Raw genomic sequence first — 16,558 nt, forward strand, 5'->3', positions numbered from 1 at the left:
ATGAGCAAACCCTTCTAAGCAAGGGGTCACCACAAAGCCCAGGTTGGTCCTTTGCAACCCCTGAGGAGTTATGTGATGACCAATTATCTGGTCATCACTGATGAGAAAGTTTGGCCTCTCATTTGTTTCCATTCAAGCCACAACTTGCTTGGGATAAAACATGCTTTGTAAGGTCTTTGTGATATAAAATGTAGAAATCCAGTGGGATCTGCTTTGAATTTGCCAGTGATTTGCCTGTGTGTGGTACAGAAGAGCAAATATTCCTGTCCCTGGGAAAGCTGAGGGTGATTTGGAACATAAATTGGACCACGAGGCAAAGCAATGATGAACAAATATGGTTCAGAAGTGGGAGTTGTTAAAAGAAGTGTATTAAAGTCATAATTCCCAATTTAAAAAAAATACCTTTTCATAAAAGTCCAGCTGGATTTGGGGGCAACAACCATTTGAAGAAGTCAAAGCTCTAAACAAGATAATTTCTCTTTGTGGTATCCCTGCAGCCTCATCAGGGGATTAGTGAGGACAAATTCCATGGATGGAGCTCTGCACTCTGTCCCTGTCTCATCAGGGTGTCCTGGCCTTTCCCTGGCACACAGAATTCCCTCTTTTCCCTGCAGGAATGCAGGCAAATGTCCATGTGCTGCAACAACTTGGGGACTGCTCATGTTTCACCTCAGGAAAGTCAAGAGATTGAAATAAAACTCCTGGAATCCCAGAACGGTTTGGGTTGGGAAGGGATCTTGAAGATCATCTCATTCCCACCCCCTGCCATGGGCAGGGACACCTTCCACCAGCCCAGGTTGCTCCAACCTGGCCTTGGACACTTCCAGAGATCCAGGGGCAGCCACGGCTTCTCTGGGCAACCTGTGCCAGGGCCTCCCCACCCTCCCAGCCAGGAATTCCTTCCCAATATCCCACCTAACCCTGCTCTCCTGTCCCTCCATCCCTTGTCCCAAGTCCTTCTCCATCTCTGTGGAACATTCCTACAAGACTCTGTTCACGTGGTGATCCTTGGGTCCACATCACAGAAACATGGAATCATGGAATGATTTAGGTTTGGGTTGGAAAGAACCTTAAAACTCATCCCATTCCACCCCCTGCCATGGGCAGGGACACCTTCCACTAGCCCAGGTTGCTCCAACCTGGCCTTGGACACTTCCAGGGATGCAGGGGCAGCCACAGCTTCTCTGGGAAACCTGTTCTGGAGTTTTCCTCAGTGTCAAATGGGGCAGTTTTCCCTCCTGGAGTCTCCATCCAGGGATGCAGCTCCAGGTGAGTGGAAATAAATGTAAAAATCTCTTCCAGTGTCTGACGGGGAAAAATTTCTTCCCAATTATCCCAACTAAACCTTCCACCTTTCAGTTTGAAGTGATTTCCCCTTATCCTGTCACTCCAGGCCCTTGTCCCTGCTCCCTGCACAGTCCAGGTTCAAATTCAATGGGAGGAAGGAGGAAGGACAAGGCCAATCCTTTTGAAGGCATTAAATGGAGCAATCCGAGGAGAGGAGCTGCATTCCACAGCTGTCCCAGCCCCAGGAATCTGGGGGGAATATTTTTAGAAAAGACAGACATTGTAATAAAAATAAATGCCCCTTTCCAGACGTGGATGATCCAACTTTAAGGAATGATGGAGGGGGGAGGAAGGGGCATCTGATACATCTTTATGTTCTGCACCGAGCAGGGAATAGGTTTCATAGCAGGAGAACCAATTTTCCAACCCACCTGGAATGAAAAAAGTTGTTTAATATCATCTCTCTGAATTCCAGGTTGCAAGTCTCAGATAATTCCCTGGAGAGCAGGACTGGGACTTCGGAATTTTCCTAAGAAAATCATTCCTCAGCCACATGCAAATGATTTCAGGATTCCTAAATAGACACCTGCCCTCCTGCCCTTTTTTTTTTTTTTTGTACCTGGGAATGAACCCTGGAAAACCAACTTCGGTCTGTTTTTGTGTGAGGATGACTAGTGTATATCACAGTAAAAAAGCCATGGAAAATATAATTTTAATGCACATTTGTCCCGTTTTTACACAGGATTCGGGAAATGGGAAATATTAGGCTGATCCCAGAATAGCCAGGTTTAGGTTTTTATGTTAAACATGGATTTCTGGAGCTCTCACTCTCTCCAAATCCCTGAGAAGAGGTTGGACCCAGGTTGGGATCAGGCTCTGCTACCAGGGAACAAGTGACAGGACAAGGAAACAGCCTCAAGTTGCACCAGGTGACATTTAACCTGAACATCACCAAGAATTTCTTCTCCCAAAGCACGGTCAAGCCTTTTATTTTTATTTTCCTAATCCAGGAAATACATTTATTCTTTGTAGCAGAAATGTTTGGACATGAGCACAAAAAAATAAAGTGTTTATTTCAACAACTTTTCCAACTTTCCAGCAGGAAAATTCCAACCTCAGGCGCAATTACCCTTTTAATTTGCTGTTTGTCTTTTTAATTAAAAGCGTCGATTTTGGTGGTGTTTCCAAGAAGGCTTTGCCACAAGGTTTTGTTTCCTGAAATGAAGGAAGGAAGGAGTTGTAACCAAAATTATTGGAGCTCCAGAGGCTGCCAAAATCTCCCACATGTGGCACCATCAGGCTTTTATTTGTTGACCACTTGCCACTTCCTCCAGTCCCACTTGGACACCCCGGGGCAGCTCCACAGTGGCCAAAAAACCAGCAGGATCAACTGGTGTGTAGAAAATTGAGGTTGTGGGGAAGGTTTGGATGAGAACCGTGGGAGAAAAGCAGTGGGAAAACATCCTTGATCCCTGTTGGTCTTCCCACTGCCTGGATTTGGTTGGGTCAAGGTTCCTGTTGGATGTTCAAACCATGTTTCTGGGTTTGGTGTTGGATGTTCAAACCATGTTTCTGGGTTTGGTGTTGGATGTTCAAACCACGTTTCTGGGTTTCATGTTGGATGTTCAAACCATGTTTCTGGGTTTGGTGTTCAGTATTCAAACCATGTTTCTGGGTTTGGTGTTTGATATTCAAACCATGTTTCTGGGTTTGGTGTTCAATATTCAAACCATGTTTCTGGGTTTGGTGTTGGATGTTCAAACCACGTTTCTGGGTTTCATGTTGGATGTTCAAACCATGTTTCTGGGTTTCATCTTCATCCCTCACTCAGAGTTTCAGTGTGACTGTGACACCACAACCCTGCTTTTTAATCTTCGTGGAATCCCGGAATGGTTTGGGTTGGAAGGGATCTTAAAGATCAACCAGGGACATCTTCCCCTAGCCCAGATGGCCTTGGACACTTCCAGGGATCCAGGGGCAGCCACAGCTTCTCTTGGCAACCTGTGCCAGGGCCTCTCCACCCTCCCAGCCAGGAATTCCTTCCCAATATCCCACCTAACTGTACCCTCTTTCAGTTTGAACCCATTCCCCGTTGTCCTGGCACTCCAGTTCCTGAGGAACAATCCCTCTCTGGCTTCCCTGTAGTCCCTTCAGATACTGAAAAGGTTGCTCTGAGGTCTCCACAGAAACTTCTCTTCCCGTCCATACCTAATTTCCATGGAATATAGAATCCCAGAATGGTTTGGGTGGGAAGGGATCATAAAGTTCATCCATTTCCAACCTCGCTGCCACGGTCAGGAACATCCTCCACGGGGTCAGGTTGCTCAGAGCCCTATCCAACCTGTTTCCAGTGCTGTGACACCTGCTGGTGGTGTCCTACCAACACTCAGAGAGAATTCCACTGGTCATTCCTTGACAACTGGTCATTCCAAGTGCAGTTATTCCTCCCCTCTTCCAACAGATTTTTCTCTAAAACCATTGGATGCTGGGCAGAACTGTTATAAAACCTGAGTCTCTTCTACCTCTCTTTCGACCTGGAGAAGAGAAGATTTGGGGTGACCTAACTGTGGCCTTCCAGGACCTGAAGGAGCTGCAAGAAACATGGAGAGAGACTGTTTACAAGGGCCTGGAGGGACAGGACAAGGAGGAATGGCTTCACACTGAAAGGGGCTGGGTTTAGTTTGGGTACTGGGAAGGAATTCTTGGCTGGGAGGGTGGTGAGGCCCTGGCACAGGTTGCCCAGAGAAGCTGTGGCTGCCCCTGGATCCCTGGAAGTGTCCAAGGCCAGGTTGGATGGGGTTTGGAGCAACCTGGGCTGGTGGAAGTTGTCCCTACTCATGGAATAAGATGATCTTTAAGGTCCCCTCCAGCCCAGGGCATTCCATGCTTTGATCATAGAATCATGGAATCAGCTGGGTTGGAAAAGCCCTCTGAGATCATCCAGTCCAACCCTTGATCCAACCCCGCTGTGGTTCCCAGCCCATGGCACTGATGCCACATCCAGTCTCATCTTAAACACCTCCAGGGATGGAGAATCCCCCACTTCCCTGGGCAGCCCATTCCAATGGCTGAGAACTCTCCATGGAAAACATTTCTTCCCAATATCCAACCTAAACCTCCCCTGGCACAGCTTGAGGCCGAGCCTTCTTGTCCTACTCCTGCTTCCTGGGAGAAGATTCCCACCCCTTCAGCTCCCCCCTCCTGTCATGGAGTTGCAGAGAGTGAGGAGGTCTCCCCTGAGCCTGCTCTTCTCCAGGCTGAGCCCCCCAAGCTCCCTCAGCCTCTCCTCATGGGAATTGTGCTCCAGTCCCTTCCCCAGCCTCGTTTTTCTTCCCTGGATCTGAACCCAACCTGTGATGCTCAGCTTTGATGATCCAACACTGCTGATGGTGTTGGAGCTGCACGTTCTTGGACAGGTAGAGTTTCCCCACTTGGATGAAGTGATGCCACTTTTCCCCTGCCAGGACGCAGCACGTGGCCATAAATGGACACAAATCCTTCTGGATCTTGCAGGATGCAAACCCTGGGATGTTTTAAGACACCCCCCCCCCCCCCCAAATCCCCTTTCCCAAGTGGAAATTCTTAATTATCTTCTGTCGGGATTTGCAAATCTCCAAAAAAAAAAAAACCAACAAAAAACCACACAAACAAAGGCTCAGGAATATTGCAAAGGACAAAACTATAGAGTTTGGGGAGCACTGCCTGGAATTCCTGCCTTCAGCAGCTGGTTGGGAATGTAACCCACTGGCAGCAAGCTCCCTTCTAGCAATAACAGCCCTGTCATGGTTCCTGGAACACGGGCAGTGTGTGGAGGAGCAGAGGAAAAGGAAAATAAACACCGGGGGCACTTTGTGAATCACCCGCCAGAAACTCTCACCGAGGAAAGAAAACAACACACACACAATTCAGAGAGTTCCTGCAGCACCACAAGGTCTTCTGAGCCCCTCAACTGATGGGGAGTAATATCCCCCTTTTCCAGGTTCATATCCCCCTTTTCCAGGTTCATATCCCCCTTTTCCAAGCTGGGATAAACCCCCAGCACCGACTCAAAGGGAGATAAACTGCGTCCTCCGTCGCTTTCTGAAGTGGGATGTGTTGTAGAGTCGGTCATTCAGTCTGTTTTTCCCTGGGTTTAAAACTCAGAGTTTGCCACTCTTATGGGGCTTTTTGCCTTTTCTCGTTCTTTTTCTTTCTTTTTCTTTTTTTTTTTTTAATTGAAGAAGTTGCTTGCCTTGGAAAAGAGATGACAAATCCCACGGGGTGGGGGGGGCCAAAAATACCATTTAATATCTTCGTCGAGTATTAAGGGTGGAATCTTAAGGGATGAAAACAAACTCAGCAGAGCAAGAAAACACTCCTGGTTTGTGCTACGAACCACAGGGACCAGATCACACCTCCCACTGCCTGGGGGGGGGGAATCAGGGAATGCTGGAATGGTTTGGGTTGGAAGGGACCTTCAGGATGATCCAGTTCCAAGCCCCTGCCAACCCCTGGGAGGGGTTGGACACCCAGCCCCCAGGACAATTGGCACCCAGAGCTGGGAGCTGGTCCCAAGAGAGCTGGGGATCAGACATCATGCTCTGCATTAGGAATAAGTCAAAAAATCATGGAATATCCTGGAACTCACAGGGGATTCCTGGGAATGTCAGAAGTTGGTGGAATGGGTTTCATTCCGTCCAAGTCAGAACCAAAGTGGATAATTATTTAGGGAATTGCAGCCTTAAAATTCTCACCTGGCTTGCAGTGAAATAAATCTCAGAATGAGGAACTTCCCAAGGAAACTTCTGCCTGGAGGGATTACTGGGAATATCACTGGAAACTGGTGGAATTGGTTTTGTTTTTCCTAAATCACAACAAACCTGGATAATCCTACAGTGAATTACATCCCTAAAACTCTCCCCTGCCTTACACTGAAATAAATCTGAGAATGAGGAATTTCCCAAGGAAACATCTACCTGGAGGAATTACTGGGAATATTAGTGCAAGTTGGCAGAATGGCTTTCATTCTGCCCAAGTTAAACAAACCTGGATAATTATTTAGGGAATAACACCCTTAAAACTCTCACCTGGCTTACACAAATAAAGAAAAAAATCTCAGAATAGGAATTTCCCAAGGAAAATTCTGCCAACAGGGATCACTGGGAATATCAGTGCAAATTGGTGGAATGGCTTTCATTCTGCCCAAGTCAGAACCAAACTGGATAATTATTTAGGGAATTACAGCCTTAAAATTCTCACCTGGCTTACACTGAAAAAAATCTGAGAATGGGGAATTTCCCAAGGAAAATTCTACCTGGAGGGGGATCACTGGGAATATTACTTTAAGTTTATGGAATGGATTTCATTCTGCCAAAGTCAGAACCAAACTGGATAATTATTTAGGGAATTACATCCCTGAAACTCTCATCTGACTTACATGAATAAAGAAAAAAATCTCAGAATAGGAATTTCCTAAGGAAACATCTGCCTGGAGGGATTATTGGGAATATCACTGCAAATTGGTGGAATGGATTTCATTCTGCTCCAGTCAGAACCAAACTGGATGATTATATAGGGAATTACATCCCTGAAACTCTCACCTGGTTTGCAGAGAAAAACACCTGAGAATGAGGAATTTCCCAAGGATACTTCTACCTGGAGAGATTACTGGGAATATCACTGGAAATTGAGGGAATGGGTTTCATTCTGCCCAAATCACAACAAACCTGGATAATTATTTAGGGAATTACATCCTTAAAACTCTCACCTGGCTCACACAAATAAAGAAAAAAATCTCAGAATAGGAATTTCCCAAGGAAAATTCTGCCAGGAGGGATCACTGGGAACATCAGTGCAAATTGGTGGAATGGCTTTCATTCTGCCCAAGTCAGAACCAAACTGGATGATTATATAGGGAATTACAGCCCTAAAATTCTCACCTGGCTTACACCGAAAAAAATCTGAGAATGAGGAATTTCCCAAGAAAACTTCTGCCTGGAAGGGGATCACTGGGAATATCAGTGCAAGCTGGTGGAATTGCTTTCATTCTGCCCAAGTCACAACAAACCTGAATAATCCTGCAGGGAATTACATCCCTAAAGCTCTCACCTGCCTTACCCTGAAATAAATCTGAGAATGAGGAATTTCCCAAGGAAACATCTACCTGGGGGGTTTACTGGGAATATCAGTGCAAGCTGGTGGAATGACTTTCATTGTGCCCAAGTCACAACAAACCTGGAATTATTCCCAGTAACCTTCCAGTATGGCCCCAGTTGGGGACAGTTGTTAAGTTCTCCCTCCCAGAGGTCCATGGAGACAAAATCCATTGTCCTGTCTTGGACACCTTCTCAGAAAAATCCTGTCCCAGGCAGCAGAGCCTGAAAGCCTGTGAGGTCACACCTGCTTCATCCCACTGTGATTCCATGATTTTCTGGGATGGATTTGAACCTGGTGGGGACAATTCTGTCCTAGAGGTGTCATTTCCAATAAGCACAGGGAAGGACACACCAACTGCTTATCCCAGAATCCTCAAATCCCAGAATGGCTTGGGTTGGGAGGGACCTTCAAGATCTTCTCATGGGCAGGGACACCTTCTACTATCCCAGGTTACTCCAGCCTGGCCTTGGACACTTCCAGGGATCCAGAGGCAGTCACAGCTTCTCTGGAAAATTCATTCCAGGGCCTCACCACACTTACAGTAAAGAATTTCTTCCCAATATTCCATCAAAACCTTCCCTCCTTCATCTTAAGGCCATAAGGACTTATGGAAGGTCATTTAACTTTGTGGAAGGAGAGCTCATCACTGGATGATGGAGAAGGAGGCTCCAAGCCCAGATTTGACCAGGGACAAAAATATCAAGCAGTTCAGACATCCAGTGGGGAAAACACTCATGTTTCATCCCATGATGCAAATCCCAGCAGCAAATTTCCAAGCTGGGGGGGAGTGTCAATCAGCTGGAGGGCAGGAGGGCTCTACAGAGGGACCTGGCCAGGCTGGATCCATGGGCTGATTCCAACGGGATGAAGTTCCACCAGGCCAAGGGCCGGGTCCTGCCCTTTGGCCACAACAACCCCCGGCAGCTCCAGGCTGGGCCAGAGGGGCTGGAGAGCAGCCAGGCAGGAAGGGAGCTGGGAGTGGGGATGGACAGGGAGCTGAACAGGAGCCAGAGTGTGCCCAGGGGGACAAGAGGGCCAATGGATCCTGGCCTGGCTCAGGAACAGGGTGGCCAACAGGGCCAGGGAAGGGATTCTGCCCCTGGACTCAGCGCTGGGGAGGCCACCCCTGGAGTGCTGGGTCCAGTTCTGGGCCCTCAGCTCAGGAAGGACATGGAGGGGCTGGAGCAGGTCCAGGGAAGAGCAACAAGGCTGGGGAAGGGACTGGAGCACAAGTGCTGTGAGGAGAGGCTGAGGGAGCTGGGGGGGCTCAGCCTGGAGAGGAGGAGGCTCAGGGGAGACCTCCTCACTCTCTGCAACTCCCTGACAGGAGGGGGCAGTTGGAGGGGGTCGAGCTCTGCTCCCAGGAACCAGCAGTAGGACAAGAGGGCACGGCCTCAAGCTGTGCCAGGGGAGGGTTAGGTTGGACATTAGGAAGAATTTCTTTGCAGAGAGGGTGCTCAGCCATTGGAATGGGCTGCCCAGGGAAGGGGGGGATTCTCCATCCCTGGAGGTTTTTAAGATCAGACTGGATGTGGCATCAGTGCCATGGGCTGGGAACCACAGCGGGGTTGGATCAAGGGTTGGACTGGATGATCTCAGAGGGCTTTTCAAACCCAGTTGATTCCATGATTCTCTGATTCCATGTTTCTATGAAGGGTGGGGAAACCGTTTGCTGTGAGGACCCTCTTTCAGGGCCATGTTCTCCCAGGCCACATCTCTGTCCTTGGTATCTGGGCCTTGCTGATCCTGGCACAGCACCTGGGATCAGGCAGCAGTTCAGCCTAAGAGATTGATCCTGGTGCAGGCAGGGAAGGAAGCTCAGCAGCATCTGCCTTTAAACCCCGGGGCTCAGGTTTCTCTCGGAGGGTGTTGACAGGGAAATGCCGGCGCTCCAGGGGCTGCTGCTGGAGCACAGGGACTCTGAGGGGTTTGTTGGGACAGTTTTGCTCCTGAGGGTTTCCCTTCCTGCCCCCTGATTGTCACAGAGCCATGAAAATATCTGAAGGGTGGAGTTCATCTCTTGAGACCCCATTGACTCGGCAAGGGCAGGAGTCAGGAACCCCCTTCCAGGGCCTAAAATGGGATTACAAGAAAGATGGAGAGGAACTTGGGACAAGGGATGGAGGGATAGGACAAGGGGAATGGCTTCCCACTGCCAGAGGGCAGGGTTAGATGGGATATTGGGAAGGAATTCCTCTTTGTGAGGGTGGGGAGGCCCTGGCACAGGTTGCCCAGAGAAGCTGTGGCTGCCCCTGGATCCCTGGAAGTGTCCAAGGCCAGGTTGGAGCAACCTGAGCTAGTGGAAGGTGACCCTGCCTGTGGCAGGGGGTGGGATTGGGTGGTCTTTAAGGTCCCTTCCAACCCATCCTCTGATTCCCTGATTCCATGACAACCCACCTGCACCATCCTCCCTAAACCAGCAGCAAGACAAAGGAAAATCAAATAAATCCTCATAAATAAGCGATTAACCGACGTGAGGTCATGAATTCCACATATCCCTCATTTCCCTGACACCTGGGGCTGGGTTTCTTTTACCACCTTCAGCCAACTAAAGCCAGACAGATGGGAAAAGCCCCCCAGAGCTTTGGTGCCTCTTGCTTTCATCCACACGAGGCAAATCATCTCCTGGAGGTCCCCGGGCTCAGATTTCCCCTGGATCTCTGAGCTGTCTGACCCTAAGCAGGATGAATCCCACTCTGTTTTTTCCATGTGCTCCAAAGGAAAACTTTCCCACCGCTTTTGGAGGAATTAAGCAGGGTGAGAACCCCCAGACAAGAGACTTTCATGTCAACACATTGCCCAGCCATGGCTGTCTCCATGATTTTGCTCCTTCCTGCTCTCAGAGGTTTTCCAGAGCTCAGGAATGACAGAAAGATTATTTAATAGCCAGGGCTTGGCTTCTGGAGAGGCAGCTGTTGGAATGACATCAGTATTCCCAGCCACAAGTTGAACCAGTTGCTGTATCCCTCCAAAGAAACAGGAGGGGGATCTTTTTATTTATTAAGAACTGATCAACATAAAAATTGTGGGATTGAAGGGAGGGCCCTCTATTCCAAATATTTCAGTGCCATTTCCTCCCATGGCTTCATTAGCTGAGAGTGAGTCTGGTGAGAACCCAACTAATTAAAACCATTTGCTCTGAGTTCCGACCGCTTCGGAGGGAAAGGAAAATATGTTTATTTGTCACTGGAATATTTTGGCAGAAAATTCCTACCCTAAAGTGTTTTTGTTTTTTTTCTTTTTTTCACGTTGGAGAGAAGTCGCTGGGAAAATAAAGCCAAAATATTTCGTCCCGTAAATAAGTTTTTTTAATTTTTTTTTTTTTAATTTGCGGTTGTCAAAAACAAACAGAATTTTAAAAAGCGAATTTTCGGGGTAGAACATGAAAATCTTTCCTGCTCAGCAAAAAAAAAATGGATGTCAACGAACACTTTTGCGGAGCTCTCCCAAAAATTGTCACCGAAAAAAAAATGATATTTTTTCCGAAGCTTTTTTCCCTCCTAAGTCTTAGATCGTCTTTCCCCTCAGGAATGACAGCGACTGGAAAAACAAACAGCATCCATGAAATTGTTTGGAATGGTGCTGGAGCTGTGGGCAGTCTGTGGGATTCAGGAGTGAGGCTGGATGGCCTTTGTGGTTCGCACACAGACGTAAACTCTGGGAATCCACCACAGATCCTGCTTTTCCTTCTGGCTCTCCCAGGCATTTGTGGGCCTCTCCATCCTTTGGGAATTGCTTTACTCCCTCTCTCACGGGGCTGGGAAGTTTTACAGGCTCCTGGAGGTGGGGAGAACAACCAGACTGGATGGATGGATGCTCCAGGAGAACCTGAATCCACGTTATTTGATGGAAAAAGCTGTGTGTCAACCCCACATCTTCTCAGTGTCTGAAGAGGCTGAACCAGCCCTTCCTTCAGCTGCCCTTGCTGGAGCTCCAGGTAAAAACATGCCATGAAAAGTTTAGGTACAACTCAGATTATCCCCCAAAAAAGGCCTTCTCCCCAACTTTCCACCGGATTCCATGAGAGGTGATGTCCCAGGGAGAAGGAGATGGGGGACTGAGAAGAAACCTGCTTCATATGCTGACTAAAGGTGAGGAAAGATGGAAACCAGAGCTGCCAACCCTTCCCTGCTCCACACTTCTGTCCCAAAGTGTGTTTATCCTGGAAAACAGATCCCTGTCTGGATTGCAAAGCCAGAAGTGAAAATGTGGGAGAGCAGACACCTCTTCCCTTCAGATCCTGCTGTGGGGATTATCCTTGGGATATAAATACTTGCATAGGGAAGGACAAATACACACACACACATCTCTGTGCAGCCACCAAGGGGAGAAGCTGGAGGAGAACATTGGGAAGATCTCAGAATCATGGAATTTAGGGTGGAAAAGACTTCTGAGACCATCCATTCCAACCTTTGACTGAACGTGGCTGAAGGTATTGAGAAGGTGGATGAGAACGTTGGGAAGATCTCAGAATCATGGAATTTAGGGTGGAAAAGACCTCCAAGGTCATGGATCCAACCTTTGAACGAAGATGGCTGAGGGCATTGAAAATGTTGGGAAGAAGTCTGGGAATGTTGACAAATTGGCTCTTCTGGTACAAACCCCAGTTTGGCTCCAGTCCTGCACCTGAAGCACTGTAAACATCACACAGATGCCCCTCCAGAACATTCCCCCAGGCAGAGCCAGTTGGAAAACAGGAAATTTGACTCCCAGCCCCCTTGTTGCCTCTTTGAGTTGAGCTCCTTCAAAGCTCCCCAGATGTTTGTGCTCTACATGTCACAGCAATTCCAACCCCTGGCTCCAGGCAAAGGCACTCTGAGGTCCCTGTTCTGCTCCTGCTTTGGGCTGTGAGGGTTGTTATCCCAGGAGCCCGGTTGTTATCCCAGGAGAAGGGTTGTTATCCTGGGAACAGGGTTGTTATCCTCGGAGCACGGTTGTTATCCCAGGAGCAGGGTTGTTATCCCAGGAGCAGGGTTGTTATCCCTGGAGCAGGGTTTTTATCCCAGGAGCAGGGCTGTTATCCCTGAAGCAGGGTTGTTATCCCTGGAGCAGAGTTGTTATCCTGGGAACAGGATTGCTATCCCAGGAGCAGGATTGTTATCCCAAGAGTAGGGTTGTTACCCTGGGAACGGGGCTGTTACCCCAGGAGCAGGGTTGCTATCCCAGGAGCAGGATTGTTATCCCAGGAGCAGGATTGTTATCCCAAGAGCAGGGTTGTTATTCTGGAAGCAGGGCTGTTATCCCAGGAGCAGGGCTGCTATCCCAGGAGCAGGGTTGTTATCCCTGGAGCAGGGTTGTTATCCCTGGAGCAGGGTTGTTATCCCAGGAGCAGGGTTGTTATCCCTGGAGCAGGGTTGTTATCCCTGGAGCAGGGTTGTTATCCCTGGAGCAGGGTTTTTATCCCAGGAGCAGGGCTGTTATCCCTGGAGCAGGGTTGTTATCCCAGGAGCAGGGTTGTTATCCCAAGAGTAGGGTTGTTATCCCAGGAGCGGGATTTTTATCCCAGGGGGAAGGATTGTTATCCCAAGAGCAGGGTTGTTATTCTGGAAGCAGGGTTGTTACCCCAGGAGCAGGGTTGTTACCCCAGGAGCAGGGTTGTTATCCCAGGAGCAGGGTTGTTACCCCGGGAGCAGGGTTGTTATCCCAGGAGCAGGGTTGCTATCCCAGGAGCAGGGTTGTTATCCCAGGAGCAGGGTTGTTATCCCAGGAGCAGGATTGTTACCCCAGGAGCAGGGTTGTTATCCCAGGAGCAGGATTGTTATCCCAGGAGCAGGATTGTTATCCCAGGAGCAGGGTTGTTACCCCAGGAGCAGGGTTGTTATCCCAGGACCAGGGCTGCTATCCCAGGAGCAGGTTTGTTATCCCAGGAGCAGGATTGTTATCCCAGGAGCAGGATTGTTATCCCAGGACCAGGGTTGCTATCCCAGGAGCAGGGTTGCTATCCCAGGAGCAGGGTTGCTATCCCAGGAGCAGGGTTGTGGACTGGATGACCCCCAAGGATCATCCAGTCCAACCCCTGGCCCTGCACAGACACCCCAACAATCCCACCACATCCAAACCCTCCTGGAGCTCCGGCAGCCTGGGTGCCATGCCCAATGCCCTAGGAAGCCTGGTCAGTGCCCAACCACCCTCTGGGGGAAGAACCTTGTCCTGAGATCCAAATTAAACCCCTCCTGCCACAGTCTGTGTTTGACAACAGACCTGGGGACTAAATGTGGGCCCGTCCTTGAACAACATCTGGCTCAAAGGAGCTTTAATCTCATTCCTCCGGGCCAAGTGCCAGGGTGTTAATGGACTGTCAGAGCTAATGCTCGCTGGGACTGGGTGTTCCAGGGGACAGGTTGCTCCTGGAAGGTGGTCACAAGGCCTCTGGAGCCAGCAGGGTTCCAGCTGAGGGGAGTTTGCCACCAGCTGGTGAAGTAAAACCTTGTTCTTCCTCTGCCGTGCCCCAGGAAGTGACAGCTCTGCTGCTGCTGGGGCATTCCCCTCCCTCTGACAATTCCAGGCACCCAAACAGACTAAAATCAAGATTAAAACACCGAAGCATGAGGTTGTGGGTGAGGGACCCAAAGAGAGGGGCAGCAAAGTGCCTCCTGCTGAGCACCTGAACCTCGCCAGGTCAGCCTCACTTAATTCCTGCTGCCATCAGCACATCCCAATGCCAAGCCTTTCCTGGCTGCATTTCCTGTTGTGACCCTCTTTGGGGCTCATCAGGCAGTGGCAGGAAGGAGAGATCCCGTTTTCCAAGGGGTGGGGATGTCCCCTTTGGAAAGCTCCACGGACAGCAGGAGTTTGGGATAAAGAGCTGGAGTGCAGAGGGAGCTCCCGCAGGAGGGAACTCACAGGCTGTAAAGCAGCAAGTGCTTAAGGCCAGAGCCCATAAATCCACCAAATTAGATGCTGGTGACATTATAGACCCGTTTTGTTGGTTTTTCCAGCTGAGCTGCAGACCACAGAAAGTGATTTATGCTCCTGGATTCGGGATGGGGGGGAAGGGAGAGCAGGATGGAGAGAAGGGAGAGCAGGAGGAGGGGAAAGAGAGAGTAGGATGGGGAAAGGGAGAGCAGGAGAGAAGGGAGAGGAGGATGGAGAGAAGGGAGAGCAGGATGGAGAGAAGAGAGAGCAGGATGGGGGAAAGGGAGAGCAGGATGGAGAGAAGGGAGAGCAGGATGAGGGGAAAGGAGAGCAGGATGGAGAGAAGGGAGAGCAGGATGAGGGGAAAGGAGAGCAGGATGAGGGGAAGGGAGAGCAGGATGAGAAGGGAGAGCAGGATGGAGAGAAGGGAGAGCAGGATGGAGGGAAGGGAGAGCAGGATGGAGGGAAGGGAGAGCAGGATGAGGGGAAAGGAGAGCAGGATGGAGAGAAGGGAGAGCAGGATGAGGGGAAAGGAGAGCAGGATGGAGAGAAGGGAGAGCAGGATGGAGGGAAGGGAGAGCAGGAGGAGGGGAAAGGGAGAGCAGGATGAGGGGAAGGCAGAGCAGGAGGAGGGGAAAGGGAGAGCAGGATGAGGGGAAGGCAGAGCAGGATGAGGGGAAGGCAGAGCAGGATGAGGGGAAGGCAGAGCAGGAGGAGGGGAAGGGAGAACAGGATGGAGAGAAGGGAGAGCAGGTTGAGGGGAAGGGGCAAAGGGGAGGGACTGATGGTGTTTAAATTTCTAATCGATTCTTTTCTTCAGGAAGGAGGAGAAAAGCAAGAGTCACTTGGTGGTGGTGGTGCTGGGAAGGTGAAAATACTAATTTGGGGTGAGGGGGAGCAAGAAAGAGCTAAAAATCTTCATTCCAAGCTGCATCCAGAGGGGAATGAGGCACCAGCTCCCCTGGGAGGGCAGAGCACAGGCTGTGGGAAGGAGAAAGTAAAGGAGAAGGGAAAAGGGGTGAAAGGCTGGGAGAGTTGGGGGGGGTTCCCCTGGAGAAGAGAAGGCTCCAGGGAGAGCTGAGAGCCCCTTGCAGGGCCTAAAGGGGCTCCAGGAGAGCTGGAGAGGGACTGGGGACAAGGGAGGGAGGGACAGCAATCTCTGCTTAATGAGTTATATCAACATCTACTTAATGAGGTACATCAACCTCTACTTAATGAGTTATATCAACATCTACTTAATGAGTTACATCAACCTCTACTTAATGAGTTATAACAATCTCTACTTAAGGATTGTTTCTCTTGCTGCCTTCCCTACAGTTGCTTTAACAGAATTGTTTTGTTACAGTCCACTCTGTTACTGTGCTATTTAATACTCCACTAGTAGATTTTTTTTAGCTTTTATACCATGTAGTAAATAATTCTGATGAGGATCTTCCATCTGATCACCTCTTTGTTAAGTTGTGGTAATAAATCATCAATTTATAGGAATTTTTCTATTTTGCCATCGTTAAAACCTGCGGGACAAAGTGGTTTAATGGCTCTATAATTCCTTTAAATTTAAACTGCTAACACACTCTGGGGCTAAGATGGGATTCACCCTTCCCTGAGAAGGAGTTTGGAAAGCCAGAGATCCCTTCCTGCCCCTCAAGAGCATCAGCCTTTATGAGGTTTAATATCAGTATTATATTTATTATCAGTTTAATATTATTTAGCATTAATTCGTTCGTTATTTAATATTGATAATAATAATATTTAATATTTATTCCTGGTGTTTAAGGACTGAAATATCCTTTTAAAAATGGCTTTTAATTGTTATTTGTTATTTTAATTGTTATTAAACAGTGATTTATAGCTCAGATCATGCAGAAAAAAAGTTTGTTCTTGCTGTGACCAATTAAAACACCCCGTGGGTGTCCCTTGTGTCCTCATCTTTCCCCTTCCCTTTGTTTCTTACATTGGACCTTCTTTCCATCTCTCCCTCACTCCAAGTTCCATGGATTTCATGTCCATCTTCACACCCACCAGAACCACCAGTGTTGAGTTAAAAATCACTCTGATCTTCCAGGGATTTCCAGCTAAAATTTGGGTGAGACACCAATGGAAAAAAGGGGGGGGGATGATCTTACAGAGAAAAAGTTTCGGGGGCTTTCCAAATTTAGGGAATCATCCCAGTGTCAGCTTGTTAAGTTTATCCCAACTGCCACAGACTATAAAAACCCAGCAGGGTGGATCTCTGGGGGGTTTGTGACAGTTTGGGATGACTGGAAACACGGGAATTGGA

The 16,558-nt window shown here is 48.8% G+C and overlaps 1 long non-coding RNA gene across 1 annotated transcript; it reads right to left on the minus strand.

Moving 5' to 3' along the window:
• Positions 1–2,418: 2,418 nt before the first annotated feature.
• On the minus strand, positions 2,419–3,992 carry LOC135421937 (uncharacterized). The gene is made up of 2 exons (XR_010434259.1): positions 3,496–3,992; positions 2,419–2,502 (listed from the first exon to the last, which is right to left on the minus strand). It is a non-coding gene; the product is annotated as an uncharacterized LOC135421937 (long non-coding RNA).
• Positions 3,993–16,558: the final 12,566 nt, after the last annotated feature.

Source organism: Pseudopipra pipra, chromosome 1 (assembly GCF_036250125.1).
Source record: "Pseudopipra pipra isolate bDixPip1 chromosome 1, bDixPip1.hap1, whole genome shotgun sequence".
Lineage (NCBI taxonomy): Eukaryota > Metazoa > Chordata > Aves > Passeriformes > Pipridae > Pseudopipra > Pseudopipra pipra.